The 14314-nt window shown below is 41.3% G+C and overlaps 1 protein-coding gene across 2 annotated transcripts in view; it reads left to right on the forward strand.

The window, feature by feature from the left end:
- Positions 1-14314, forward strand: part of LOC122552699 (muscarinic acetylcholine receptor M3-like) — a 335328-nt gene that overhangs the window by 71298 nt on the left and 249716 nt on the right. The gene's annotated exons all lie outside the window — the stretch shown is intronic.

Genomic DNA, 14314 nt, shown 5'->3' on the forward strand with positions numbered 1-14314 from the left:
GTGTTTGTGTGTGAGTGTATGTGTTTGTGTGTGTGTGTGTGTTTGGGGGTAGGTGATGTTTAAAAGGGGAAAATTTCTTTCTTGATGGGGATCTTGTTTAAAATTGGGCCATAACAAGATTAATAGCTCACCACCACCACCTTCTCAAGGGTAACTAAGGATGAGTAATAAATGCTGGCCAGCCAATAACAGCCACATTCTATAAATGAATATAAAAATTGGTAGAAGCATGAAGCATAAGATGTGTTGTATTATCTCACTCACTATGGATAAGGAATGAGAATTAAAAAAAAAAAATCACAGTACTGGGAAGTAAAGAACTTACCATATCTGAGGTCTACAAAAATAACATAGTTGCAATCAGATAGAGGTAAACATGAATGTAGATCGGTCTGGTATGAAATGTGGCTGGGACTGTGAAAAGTAGAAATGGGATGGGTATGTGAAGAAGGCTCAGTGTGGAAATAAGAAAAATTATGTATGCTGTCAGAACTAACATGCAATAGTAGTGAAGGAAAAGGCAATTTCAAATATATGTGTGAAAAATGAATAATGAAGAGGTATTAGCAAGTGAATATGATTTCAAATATCACATTTACATTCTTCCCAGGCTGACGTGGCAAAGCCCAAAACACTTAAGCAAAGTCAAGTGACTTTTAGAATTGGGTGGTAAAAAGATCCACTAAACATTCTCCATGAACTATTGTATTATGCACCTATATGCAAGACAGCTACTTATGCCATCTTTTTAATTACTTCTTCAAGAGTAGGCAGAAGTGTGGAGTTGAGGCCTATATCAGAGCAGCCATGATCTTGTTGAAGCGTGGTCAATGGGCTGAACGGCCTACTCCAGCCCCTAATCCACATGCTTGCATGCGCTTCCAGCAATTACATTGAGTTAATTTTTTTATTTGTGCTCAGAGGAAAAGGAGACTACATTTTACAATTTTTATCTGGTACTGATCCTATTCTAACAAGCTCAACATTTTAGATGTAATTACCTCCATAAGCCAAAACACAACCTCTTCATAAAAGTCCTTTTTGAAAGGACTGTTAATGTAATTTCCAACAGCATGATTTTTTTTTCATGTTCTGTTTTCAGTTTTTATTTTTATTGTAAGAATAATGCTAAAAGAATTAGGAGAACCTACTTCCCTCCCACATCAACCCTGCACATCCCTAAACGGGACAGGGGTATAGGAATGCCACCTCCAAGTTTCCCTCCAGTCACACATTGTCTTCACTTGAACGTAAATTGCTGCTTCTTTGTCATGTCTGGATTCAAATACTGGAATAGCTGAGTATCGCCACATACCATCCTAGCTTGGAGCTATGCAGCCATTCCTTCACTGTCACTGTGTCCAAAGCTTACAATCCCCTTCCAAACAGCATTGTAAGAGTCCCTACACCGAAGGATTGCAGCAGTTCAAGAGGCAGCTCACCATGAACGCCTGAAGAGCAATCATGGACAGGAGCAATAAATAATGGCCGAGCCAGCAAAGTCCACATCCCATGAATGAATTTTTGGTAATAAGAAAATACCCCAGGTATTCCAAAAGAAGATTTACCATCACCTTCTCAAAGGTAACTGTGGCTGTCCAAACATTTCAACTCCCCCTCCCACTCTGCTGAGGACACGCAGGTCCTGGGCCTCCTCCACCGCTACTCCCACACCACCTGACGCCCGGAGGAAGAACGTCTCATCTTCTATCTTGGAACAGTTCAACCCCAGGGCATCAATGTAGACTTCACCAGTTTCCCCATTTCCCCTCTCCCCACCTTACCCCTGTTTCAACCTTCCAGCTCAGCACTATCCTCATGACCTGTCCTATCTGCCTATCCTCCTTCCCATCTAGCCACTCCACCCTCCTCTCTGACCTATCACCTTCAGCACACCCCCCATCTACCTATTGTACTCTTGGCTACCTTCTCCCCAGCCCCCCCCCCCCCCCCCCCCTTTGCTACCCCCTCCCTACTGAGCTGCCAGCCTCTACACACCAGTAACATTGAAAACTGAGACTGTTGTTGATGTTAAGCCTTCCAGAAAGTTGGAATCAATGGACAAATGAGTGAGAATGCAATGAGGTTTGCTATCAGGGTTTGTGGGTCAGAAGAAAGGGCAGGGGAGTGACTCTTTGGTTTCTCTCCTCTACTTCCCAAAGACATGTAGACAGAGTGGTTAAGAAGACATTGAGCATGCTTGCCTTCATTGCTCAGACATTTGAGTATAGAAGTTGGTGCGCCATGTTGAGATTGTATAAGACATTGGTAAGTCCTCTTCTGGAGTGCAGTGTTCAGTTCTGGTCATCCTGTTATAGGAAGGATATTACTAAGTTGGAGAGAGTTCAGAAAAGATTTACCAGGATGTTGCCAGGAATGGAGGATTTGAGTTGGAAGGAAAGGCTAATTTTTTTCACTGGAACATAGCAGGTTAAGGGCTGACCTTGCACAGGTTTCTAAAATCATGAGGGGAAAAGATAAGGTGAATGGCAGGTGTTTTTTCCCCCAGGATAGGGGATTTCAAAACTTGGGGGACATATTTTAATATGAGAAGAGAAAGATTTAAAAGAAACATGAGGGGCAACTTTTTACAGCGTGGTTTGTGTGTGTGGAATGAGTTTGCAGAGGAAGCGGTGGACAAAGGTACAGTTACAATGTTTAAAAGACATTTGGCTAAGTACATGAGTAAGAAATGTTTGCAGGGATATCGGCCAAACACGGGCAGTGGGACTAATTTAGTTTGGGATAATGGCTGACATGGACTGGTGGATTGAAGGGTCTGTTTCTATGCTGTATGACTCTATGACAATCACCTCCATTAAACACTGAGCGTCTTTAAATGAAGGAGTAACCAAGAGGCGCACAAACAGAGGCTTGACACAAGCCTTCCTGGACTGTTGGAGGTATGAAATCAATGCAATGTCCAACAAACCCCCCTGCAGCCTGATTAAGTGACCATGTCTTTAAACTCACTACCTGGTAAATCCATGCAATTGTCTTAAATACTGCTATATCCTGCTGTTTCTTATTGGAATCCCAAACATTGCTGCAGGATATTCTGGATTAGGTCTGATTTTTTTTAAATGAAAATTATTTTAAGCTACATTACACCAATAATTGATGCTTGACGGTCGGTGAATGGGCAGAACCATTTCACATTGCAGGCAAATGAAGTTTATTGCATATTGTTTAAAAATAATTTGTCAATGAATTAGCAAAGCAGGCTGTTGTGGCAACACAATAATCGGAACTGCCTGGGTAATACTGATTTCTGTGTACTTGGTTTTGTTACAGACTTGGCATAAAAATTTTAAAAGGTGTGTTGTTTTTTTGGGGGGGGGGGGGGGGGCACTTCTGATTCTGTCCAGTTGAAATGAAATTTGGACAAACACGCTCCGAAAGCTTGTACTTCCAAATATACCTGCTGGACTATAACCTGGTGTTGTGTGATTTTTAACTTTGTCCACCCCAGTCCGACACTGGCACCTCCGCACATGAAATTTGAAAGAGAGCTCTAAATCAAACATCCTGCTTTGACAGCTTCAATCACACCTTCAAGTATATATGAGAGCGGCTTTTCACATGAAAGATTTTCTGTTCAAAAAGGAGCATTGACTTCAACATCAAAATAGCCTTTGGCTTTAAAGAATTGTGACTGCCAGATGCTGTTTCCTGTCATATGGGCATATGAATTAGAAGCGAATTTAGGCCATTCAGCCCTTGAGCCTGCTCTGCCATTGAATAAAATCGTGGCTGACCTATTTGTGTTTTGAATTCTACTTTTCCATTTATCACCAGTTGATTCCCTTGCCTAATAAAGATCTCTCAACCTCCGCTGTGAACATTTTCAATATTGGGCTCTGGGTACCAACCTTCGGCAGCTGACGGTTGGAATAGTCTGCTGTCACTAATTCTTCTTTCTATGTTGAGGTCAAGGACCTCTCCAATTATCAGTGGGACACAATAGACAACTCAAGAATCTTAAGAAGAAGTACTTGTCTACATAGGTCTAGTCTTTTCCATGATAGCAATAGGCGTAATTAACATTTGATAGGTATAATTACAACTACCAGGAATGTCATATCTGTTTCCATCAGGACCCCATGCAAGACAAACTGTTTTTCCATGTGACTGTGACATTATCAGGTTGGATGGGGCTTATCATCTTCACAGGAAGCGTAATGTGTGCCTTTGTAAATGGAAGCTGTTGAGATTTAGTATTCTGGAATACAGAGGAACCTCAATTATCTAAAGGACACGGGCAGGGAGTATTTAGTTTGGATAATTGAATGCCGGACAACACAGTTTAGCCAAGCATCAGGACCTTGCAATCTTGTTCGGATAATCCAAAATTCGTCAAATTGATGTTTAGATGATCAAGGTTCCTCTAGAGATGGAATTTAGCATAACTTAATCCCAGAAGTAATTTAATTTTATGAGGCATAAATCCAAGCTGATGATTAATCTGTTTTCTGAATTTGGCTATCCTATGAATGTAAGCAGAAATGTAATTACTAACTCAGTGAATAGGGGCCAGCATTGAATAGCCATTGCATTAACACCTGTCAGATATATGCCCCGCTGTAGCATTGTGACTAAGTTCGCACATCCTTCTCGTCTGTGCATGCCTCTTCCAGGTGCTCCAGTTTCCTCCCACACTCCAAAGATGTGCTGGTTAGGTGAAATGGCCATGCTAAATTGCCCAGAGTGTCCAGGGATGGTTAGCCAGGGTAAATTTAGGATTACAGGGATGGGGATGGGGGTGGGTCTTGGTGGGATGCTCTTCTGAGATTGGCGTAGACTCAATGGCCACTCTGTAGGAAAATCTATGATATTCTGCATTAAATTCACAGCAAAACAGCAGCAATATGAGCCAGGTATCTCTTGCTGAGGGGACAATGTGCCTAAAGGCAAGGCAATGCAAGGCAGGAATGCTGTCAGTGACCAAGTAGGCTCAGAGTGAATGAGAGCCTGATTCTACCTCATAACTCACCATAGCTCACATTGCTCAGAGTTTGGTCAGAAGCCACCAAGAGAATTTCATTCCAGTGTCAATATTTATGGCTCAACCAACCTAACCATTATGGATAAAACAGTCATTGTCACAATGTTATATACAGGGGCGAGGTGTTTGCAAAGTATCAGCTTGGTTGGAAATCAGCCATGGTCATATTGAAGAGTGGAGCAGACTCAAAGGGCTAAATGGCCTACCCCTGCTCCTATTTTCTATGTTTCCTTATATTTCAACATGGGCAACACTTCAAAGCTATTTTGCTGAATCCAAAGCCCTTTGGGATGTCTTGAGGTGGTGAGATTCAAGATCCTCTTTCTTTCTCTGAATGTTCTGCTGATGGTGTAAATGTAGGCAGTCTAGGTAGGAGCTGTCTTTTCAGAGCCTTTGCCAATTTTAGAGGTTGTTTGAAGAGAAGAGAGAGAGGAGGACACGCGTGCAGAGTTAATAACTGAATACTCTGCCATTCGGGTGCAAGCTCTTAACCTCACTCCAAACCGTTTCCCCAGGATTTGCTCAGGGAGTGAAGGAATTTCAATCAGCCAGCTTAATTCTACCAGAGGATGGTTGAAATGTGGATGGGCATGCAAACACAATCCTCAAAGTCACAACTCACTGGGTAGTGCACTGGAATCCAAGCTCTGCTACTCCCAGAGTCATAACAAAAGTTAACAATTTTAACTTAAGTACACAACAGTTTCCCAATGTACCTGATATTCAGACCCAAGATGATAGAAAGCATGTCCTAATTTCCCGACTTAACAACAATTATTATTTATTACAAATAACAACAACAGGTGCACAGTTATAAAACCATTAGCATATAACACTACAAATTAAAACTCTAATCCACTTATAAACTCACCCTTGTGTATGTGCGCGCGCACGCACACACACGTTTCTTTATTCACTTATGAGACATGGTTGTCACTGGCCAGACTTTTACTTATTTCCCATCCCTAGTTGCCTTTGGGAAGTTGCTGGTGAGCTACCCTTTTGAACTGCTGCAGTCCATGTGCTGTAAGTAGACCCACTATGCCAATAGGGAGGGAATCCTACAGCAGAGGAAACCTGAGAGGCAGTTCAGCAGATCTTATTCACAGGTTTCTGTGATGAACCTTTTGATTTTCATGCTAGTCAGAATGTTGCTTTTCAGTCAGCTTTGTTTTAGATGCTTCCCCTGCTTTGCAAAAGACATAAGGTAGCTCAAGTCAGAAGTAGTATAGCACCAGGTTAAAGTCCTACAGATTTATATGAAATCACAAGCTTTCAGAGTGCTGCTCCTTTGTAATTTCACCTGACAATGGAGCAGTGCTCTGAAACCTTGTGATTGTAGATAAACCTGTTGAACTATAACCTGGTGCTGTGTGACTTCTGACTTTGTTCATGCCAGTGTCCCCCCCAGTCCAACATCGGCATTGCCACATAATGTGGCTAGTTCTCTCACAAAGTCTGTGACATATCAGTTAAATCACTTCTTACAACAGCTACCGAAGAAAAGATGAACTGGTTTTCTTCACCTTTAAAATAGGGTTTGATTGCAGAGAACAGAGAGACAGCTGCAATGGTGGTAGAGATCAAAATATCTCTCTCCATCCTGTGCCCATACCCAAATTTAGCTTCAGTTATCTGAGAACCAATCAGACAGTTGTTGGCAGACAAAATTATTTTGGCATCAATAACTGGTCACGGGTTCATCAACCAATCAACTTCTTGTTGCCACCCAGCTGCAACTGGTTCTAGTTGATTTGCAACCACTTCAATTCCTGTTTGTTCAGCTATTCACACAATGCTTGCCATGGGTTCAGCTGACATGCTTTTCAAAATGTCCAGCTGATTATGAGGCATTTCTTTCCCATTTCAGCCCACAACGTTTAGGCAACACTGTCTTTGCATCATAGATCTTCCATTGAGCAGGACGATTCCCCCAAAGAAATTCCTGGTATTTATATTTCCTCAAATTGGAAAGGGTTGATGAGAACAGAGAGCTAAATTCAAATCAGTGGATGAATGCATTTCCAGTCGGTGAGGCACAAATTCAGTATGGTTCAGTCTAAAATGCATTTTGTCCCCTCTGGCAAAGCAACTTGAATTTCTTGTATTCCTGTGGCATCTTTGGAAACTATTACACATCTGCCAGAGTTCAGGGAAGTATTGTACCATGAGTGAAGACAATAAAAACACTGGGTCTGCTCTTCTCAAGCAATGATGCATAGTATTTTAGTTTCATTCATCACCAAAATTGTTGAAGATAAGGAATTTAATAGAAAACAGCTGCTTATACAGTGCCCATCTGCTCAAAGAAACATTTCCTTGACAACCTACTGTCACTAGTGAACATGCCATTCATTGGGGTCTAACCCAGTCAACTATCTCCAAACTGTATAACTGACCAATATTTGAGCTAATGTCCATTGCAAATATGACTATGTCAATTATATTACATTTTGTTTCTCACATGTTATTACTACACTATGAATTTGTCATCAATGAGCTTGTATATTCTGAAAAGTTCACTGTAAGCTTTTTACAGTAAAGTGGTCCTTGACAGAACTGCACAACAATTATTGCTGAAGCAAATAATTCCCACAACTCATGCACATTTAGATTGTAACTTCATGCTGCCACCATGAACAGTTCTGCATTGTGGAGAAAGTGAGGACTGCAAATGCTGGAGATTAGATCCATCAGTATGGTGCTGGAAAAGCACAGCAGGTCAGGCAGTATCTGAGGAGCAGGAAAATCGACGTTTCGGGCAAAAGTTCTGCATTGTGGTCTATCCTCACCTTTACACTTCATTGCCAACAAAACAAAAGATTTTCTGATAAAATGGTGGATAAATGTGCCAAGTAGTGTGATCATTACAGATTCAGGGTGAGAGTTTAACTCATGCAATACCCACCCACTCAGACAAAATATAATGAATCCCTAATCTGTCTTGAGTCAACAGTTAGAAACAGGCTGCAAATAACTTCTTTGTTCCAATTAGGGAAGGGAAAAAATCTTCCATGTTTCCCAAATATGATAATGACCTAGAGAAGTTGCTAGAAATGTGTATGGGGAGATGCTGGGAGATTGTGTCTGATAGTGTTGTCCCCACATTTTCATAAACTGCTTACACTTTTGAGATCGACTCGTACATGCGGTAATGACATTTAAGTGAAGTATTGGAAAGCTAAGGGATTTCCACACACTAGATCCTGAGGAACATACTTATGGTTGTACAAATTAGGCCATTTGGCCCCTTGAGCCTGTGCTGCTGTTGGATAAGATCATGGCTGATCTGATTGTGGCCTTTACTTTCCTGACTGCCTTCTATACCATTTGACTCCATTGTCAATCAACAATCGATCTAATTCTTCCTTAAAATATCCAATGATCCAGCCACCACCGCTCTCTGTGAAAGAGGCTAATGACTGTCTGAGAGAAAGAAAGATAAACTCTCATTTCCATCTGGAGTGGGAGACCAGAAGAGAACCCATTGTTATCAATAGGCAGGTCAGGCAGTCAGCAGGTATGATGATAGCTCCTTGTGTTTGAGAAAGATGAAATTCTCCAGAATGGTCTATTAATTTTGCTGGCTTCTGTTCAACTGAAAAAGTAAGAAAGTTACAGGGTAATTCCACATATGAGGAACTGAAGCTGTACTTGGCAACACGAGTTGGTGATTTGCTTAGATGACACCTCTCTGACCAATTATTTTACCTGTGACATGAATCCATTTATTTTATGTTTTGGTACCTGAGTTAAAGTAGTAAACTCCAAGTAAGCATTAAAGTTTGTTCCTGGGTACCACTAACTATCTATGATTCTATGATTCTATTGCAACCATGTCATTGAAATGACTTTGTTCAAACTCAGGAGAAGTCTGTCACTGGACCACAATGTGGTTTTCTGGCTCAATTTCCTCAATCTCTCTCCAAACTTTGACATCACTGACTATAAGCTCTTATTGTTGCTCCTGTGTTGTCCAAAGTAATTAGGTCAACTTAATTTCAATCTTCGCCCCCACAGTGTCTCCTGTAATGCATTCCAACCCCTATGTTGTGTTATATGGATGAGAAAGGGTCTGAAAGGGTTAGTATTTGACTGAGTGCACAAGCATCTCTCATCAATTCATGAAGTATTGTGTACCATTTTGGGCTTCTTATCTAAGGAAATATGTAATTACTGTAGAGTGAGAGCAATGGAATTTCATCAGACTAATCCCTGGATTTGGCAAGACTTTCTTGTGTGGAAGTGTCAAGGAAATGGGGGCCGCATTCTACAGAGTATCAAAGAATGAGAGGTGATTTCATTGAAACTTATAAAATTCTGATAGGGTGTGTGATAGGGTGGACATCGATAAAATATTTCTCCTGGCTGCTGAGCCTGAAACTAAGGGGTATAATATCAGGATTAGCAGTCAGCCATTTATGACTGAGATGAGGAGGAATTTCTTTACTTGGAGTGTGACATATCTTTGAAATTCTCTACCCTAGAAGGCTGTCGAAACTCTATCATTAAGCCAGTTTAAGACAGAAATTGATAAATTATTGGTAACTCATGACATCAAGGGATATGGAGATCATGTGGCAAAGTCGTATTGTAGGAGATGATCAGCGATGATCTAATTGGATAGTAGGGACATCTCACTGAGCTAACTGGCTTGTATCTGCTTTTATGTTCCACAATATCAATGTCATGAGCACTTGACGGGAGAATAAAATCTGAACTCCTGAGAGACCAAACTGAAGGAACTTCCAAAATTCTTTGCAGTAAAAAGACCTTATTCTTGTAGCCTGGAAATACCTTATTTACTCGACAAGACTATTCTTGTTAGTCCAGACACACACACATATCATATATTGTCCTAAATAGCCTGCACACTGTTCATTGTCATTTCTATAAACAATTTGGATGAGAATACAGGAGGCATGGTTTGTAGGCTTTGCAGATGACACAAAAATTGGTGGTACAATTGATAGTGAAGAAGGTTATTTAAGGTTACAAAGGGATCTTGGTCAATTGAGCCAATGGGCTGAGGAGTGGCAGACAAATGTGAGGTATTGCATTTTGGAAAAATGGAGAAAAGCAATACTTATTGAAGTAATGGTTGGACCCTGGGGAGTGTTTTAGAACAGAGAGACCTTGGGGTTCAGGTACATCGTTCTCTGAAAGTTGCATCCGAAGTAGACAGGGTGGTTACGAAGGCATTTAACACGCTTGTCTTCATTGCTCAGACCATTGATTATAAGAGTTGGGACTTCCTGTTGAAATTGTACAGGACATTGGTGAGGCCACTTTTGGAGTAATGTGTGCAGTTCTGGTTGCCCTTCTATCAGCAGTATAATAGTAAATTGGAGAGGGTATTTACCAGGCTGTTGCTGGAAATGGAGGGTTTGAGTTACAGGGACAGGCTGGATAAGCTGGAGCTTTTTTCACTGAAAAAAGGGAGTTTGAGCGGTGATCTTATAGCGGTCTATAATATCATGAGGGGCATGGATAAGGTGAATAGCAAAGCTCTTTTCCTTAGGGTAGGGGAATTCAAAACTAGGGGGTTGTATTTTAAGGTGAGAGCAGTAAGATTTAAAAGGGACCCAACAGGCAACTTTTTCACAGCAGAGGGTGGTTTGTTTGTGGAATGAACTGCCAGAGGAAGTGGTAGAGGTAAGTACAATTACAACATTTGAAAGACATTTGGAAGGATACATAAATAGGAAAGGTTTAGAGGGATTTGGGTCAAATGCAGATGTGGGATTAGTTTAGTTTGGGAAATTCGGTTGGCATGGACGAGATGGACCAAAGGGGCTGATTCCGTGCTGTATGACTGTAAGATGTAGATGGCAACATACACAATACACTATACTGCTGGAGTCATGCAAAAATCTATCCTTGCCCCCAATATAGTGGTGACCCATGACCAGATCATCCATGAACATGAGGTCTCATTCCATAAGTAAGTTGGCTACAGTCTGATGTTAGTGAAGCAATGTTGACCATTAAAGATTCTTAATTGGATGACCAGTATCAATGGCAGCAGGCAGTCAATGTTCATGACATCTGTCACCCAATTTTAGGCCTCCCCGCCTGTTAGCACATGTCGATTGGCACCCATGAAATGTCACCTAATGAACCGAGTGCTAGGAGTCATTAGAGAATTGGAAGTATTTAAAACGTTCTGTATTAATATTCTGCACTCTAGCATCAGTCTGAAAACAATTGTTTTCAAATACATTGTGTCGCAGACACTAACCCTTTTATATGTTAATTCATCTATTACAAAGATAGGAAGACAGTGACTCTTTCGCTGGTTTGATGAAAAGAACAGCTAACTAGGGGATAAGCCTAATGCTGTCATGTTAGCTGGAGTTCATGGCAATATGCTAATTCTGTCTAGCGCTGAGATTATCAAGTGGGCTTTCTGTACCATAAAGAGCTATGATCTTTATGGCCTGAAAACATTTACTTATTTGCAGAATTCATCTAAATGCAAATATATTAAAAATGAATGTATATCTTATGATGGTTCTTATGATAAGTGTGGATAATATGCTGTTTCTCAAATTTAATCAAAAAACCTTCAATATATTCTGCAATGTCATGGTGCAGTTTTGTCATTTAGTATCTTCAAGGAAATATGATGGCCCATATTTTCTAAATGGTCTGTGTGTTAATAATATAACACACTACATGGCTCATTTTTCTTCTTGCTCTCAGTTATGAGGTGAAGAAAAATAAGAATGGGGTATGGTGGAAGTGGGATGTTGTCCATTCAGCTGAGTTTGGGTGATGTTCATGGTCTGGTGTACACAAGGGTTTCACAAGGATTTGTTATTTCATGTGGTACTTGCATGGGCCAACCAACTGGTTGGGCATTAATAGGAGCATGCGACACATTGCATTCATGGTAATCTCCATTTGAGTTGGCACAATGCAACAGATGCTGGGAAGTTGAAGTAACTACAGAAGATGTTGGAAATACTCAGCAGGTGTGGAAAGCAAAACAGACTTAACCTTTCAGATCTGTAATCATTCATCAGAACTGAGAGGAGTCTAAAATGCAACATGTTTGGAGCAAATGAGAGAGGAAAGAATACGAGAAAGAATGAAAGTGAAGGTCTGTGATAGGGTGAAGGACAGGGAAGATTACAACTTCTGGACTTTGCAATATTCAACTATTTTCAATCATAACCTTCTCCCCTCTTTGCTTTGTGTCTTCTTTTACCGCTGGATCATTTTATCCCTCATCTGTGTTCAGGCTGGGACTCTCCGGACATCCACACATTTTCTGGACACACTTCTACGACCACCTTGAAGATATCCTCCTTACTCACCATCACTGTGATTCTCACTGTATTTTTATTCCCACATCATGTCCTTAGTTGAACCAGGTACAACAATTACAATGGGAAGTGTAATTCTCCACCTAGATTTCTTTCGCTCTGCTCTTCAAACCACCACTATATGATTACACATTATTTCCCCTTACATGCCTCCACCACCACAATTGCTTTCTTTACAGACTGCTGCACTGTGTGCTTACTTTATTCCTGTACTTGTTCAATAATTATTCCATCAGGCTTTGTACAATGAAACCTTTTGTGATTTAATCTTTCCTGCCCTCCACCCTATCACATACCTTTCCCTTTGTCCGGTTCTCCTTAATTCCCATTCCGTTCTTTCAAAGTCTATTCCATGTCTACCTTTCTTTCCCAACTCCTTCTTGAAATCATGCAATGCTTTGGCCTCGATAGCTTTCTGTGGTAGTAAATCCAACAGGCTCACTACTCTCTGGATGAAGACATTTCTCCACATCTCAGTCCGAAATGGTTTACCCCATATCTTAGATGTGACCAGTGGTTCTGGATTCCCCTGCTATCAGGAACATCAGAACATAAGAACTGGGAGCAGGAGTAGGCCATCTGGCCCTTCAAGCCTGCTTTGCCATTCAATAAGTTCATGGCTGATCTTTTTGGGGCCTCAGCTCCACTTACATGCCCACTCACCATAACCTTTAATTCCTTTATTGTTCAAAAGAAACTTAGCTGTAAAAGTATTTACTGAGGTAGCATCAACTACTTCCCTGGGCAGGTAATTCCATAGATTTACAATCCTCTGGCTGAAGAAGTTCCTTCTCAATTCAGTCCTAAATCTGCTCCCTCGAATTTTCAGGCTATGCCCTCTTGTCCTAGTTTCACCTGCCAGTGGAAACATCCTCTCTGCATCTGTCTTGCCTTTATAATTTTATATATTTCTATAAGATTCCCCTCTCATTCCTCTAAATTTCAATGAATATAATCCCATTCTACTCAGTCTCACCTCATAAACCAATCCTCTCAACTCCGGAATCAACCTAGTGAACCTCTTCTGTACCCTTTCCAGTGCTAGTCCATCCTTTCTCAAGTAAGGAGACCAAAACACAGTACTCCAGGTGTGGCCTTCCTATGCAGCTGCAACACAACCTCCCTGCTTTTAAACTCAATCTCTTTAGCAATGAAGGACAAAATTCCATTTGCTTTCCTAATTACTTGTTGTACCTGCAGACCAACCTTCTGTGATTCATGCACAAGGACACCCAGATCCTTCCACATAGCAGCATGCTGCAACTTTTTACCATTCAAGTAATAGTCCTTTTTACTATTACTCCTACCAAAATGGATGACTTCACATTTATTAACATTATATTCCATCTGCCAGACCTTTGCCCACTCACTTAGAGTATCTTTGTTCCTCTGCAAAGTTTCACAGTCCTCTGCACACTTTGCTCTGCTATTCATCTTAGTGTCATCTGTAAAATTTGACATACTACACGTGGTCCCCAACTCCAAATCATCTATGTAAATTGTCAATATTTGTGGTCCCAACACTGATTCCTGAGGCACACCACTAGTTAATGATTTTTTACAAACCCACCGACTTCCACAGCTACCTGGATTACACCTCTTCCCACCCTACCTCTTGCAAAAATGCCATCCCCTATTCCCAATTCCTCTGCCTCCGCCGTATCTGCTCCCAGGAGGACCAGTTCCACCACAGAAAACACACCAGATGGCCTCCTTCTTTAGAGACCGCAATTTCCCTTCCCACGGGGTTAAAGATGCCCTCCAACGCATCTCGTCCACATCCCGCACCTCTGCCCTCATACCCCACCCCTCCAACCGTAACAAGGACAGAACGCCCCTGGTGCTCACCTTCCACCCTACCAACCTTTGCATAAACCAAATCATCCGCCGACATTTCCGCCACCTCCAAACAGACCCCGCCACCAGGGATATATTTCCCTCCCCACCCCTTTCCGCCTTCCGTAAAGACCGTTCCCTC

This window comes from Chiloscyllium plagiosum, chromosome 9, assembly GCF_004010195.1.
Source record: "Chiloscyllium plagiosum isolate BGI_BamShark_2017 chromosome 9, ASM401019v2, whole genome shotgun sequence".
Classification (NCBI taxonomy): Eukaryota; Metazoa; Chordata; class Chondrichthyes; order Orectolobiformes; family Hemiscylliidae; genus Chiloscyllium; species Chiloscyllium plagiosum.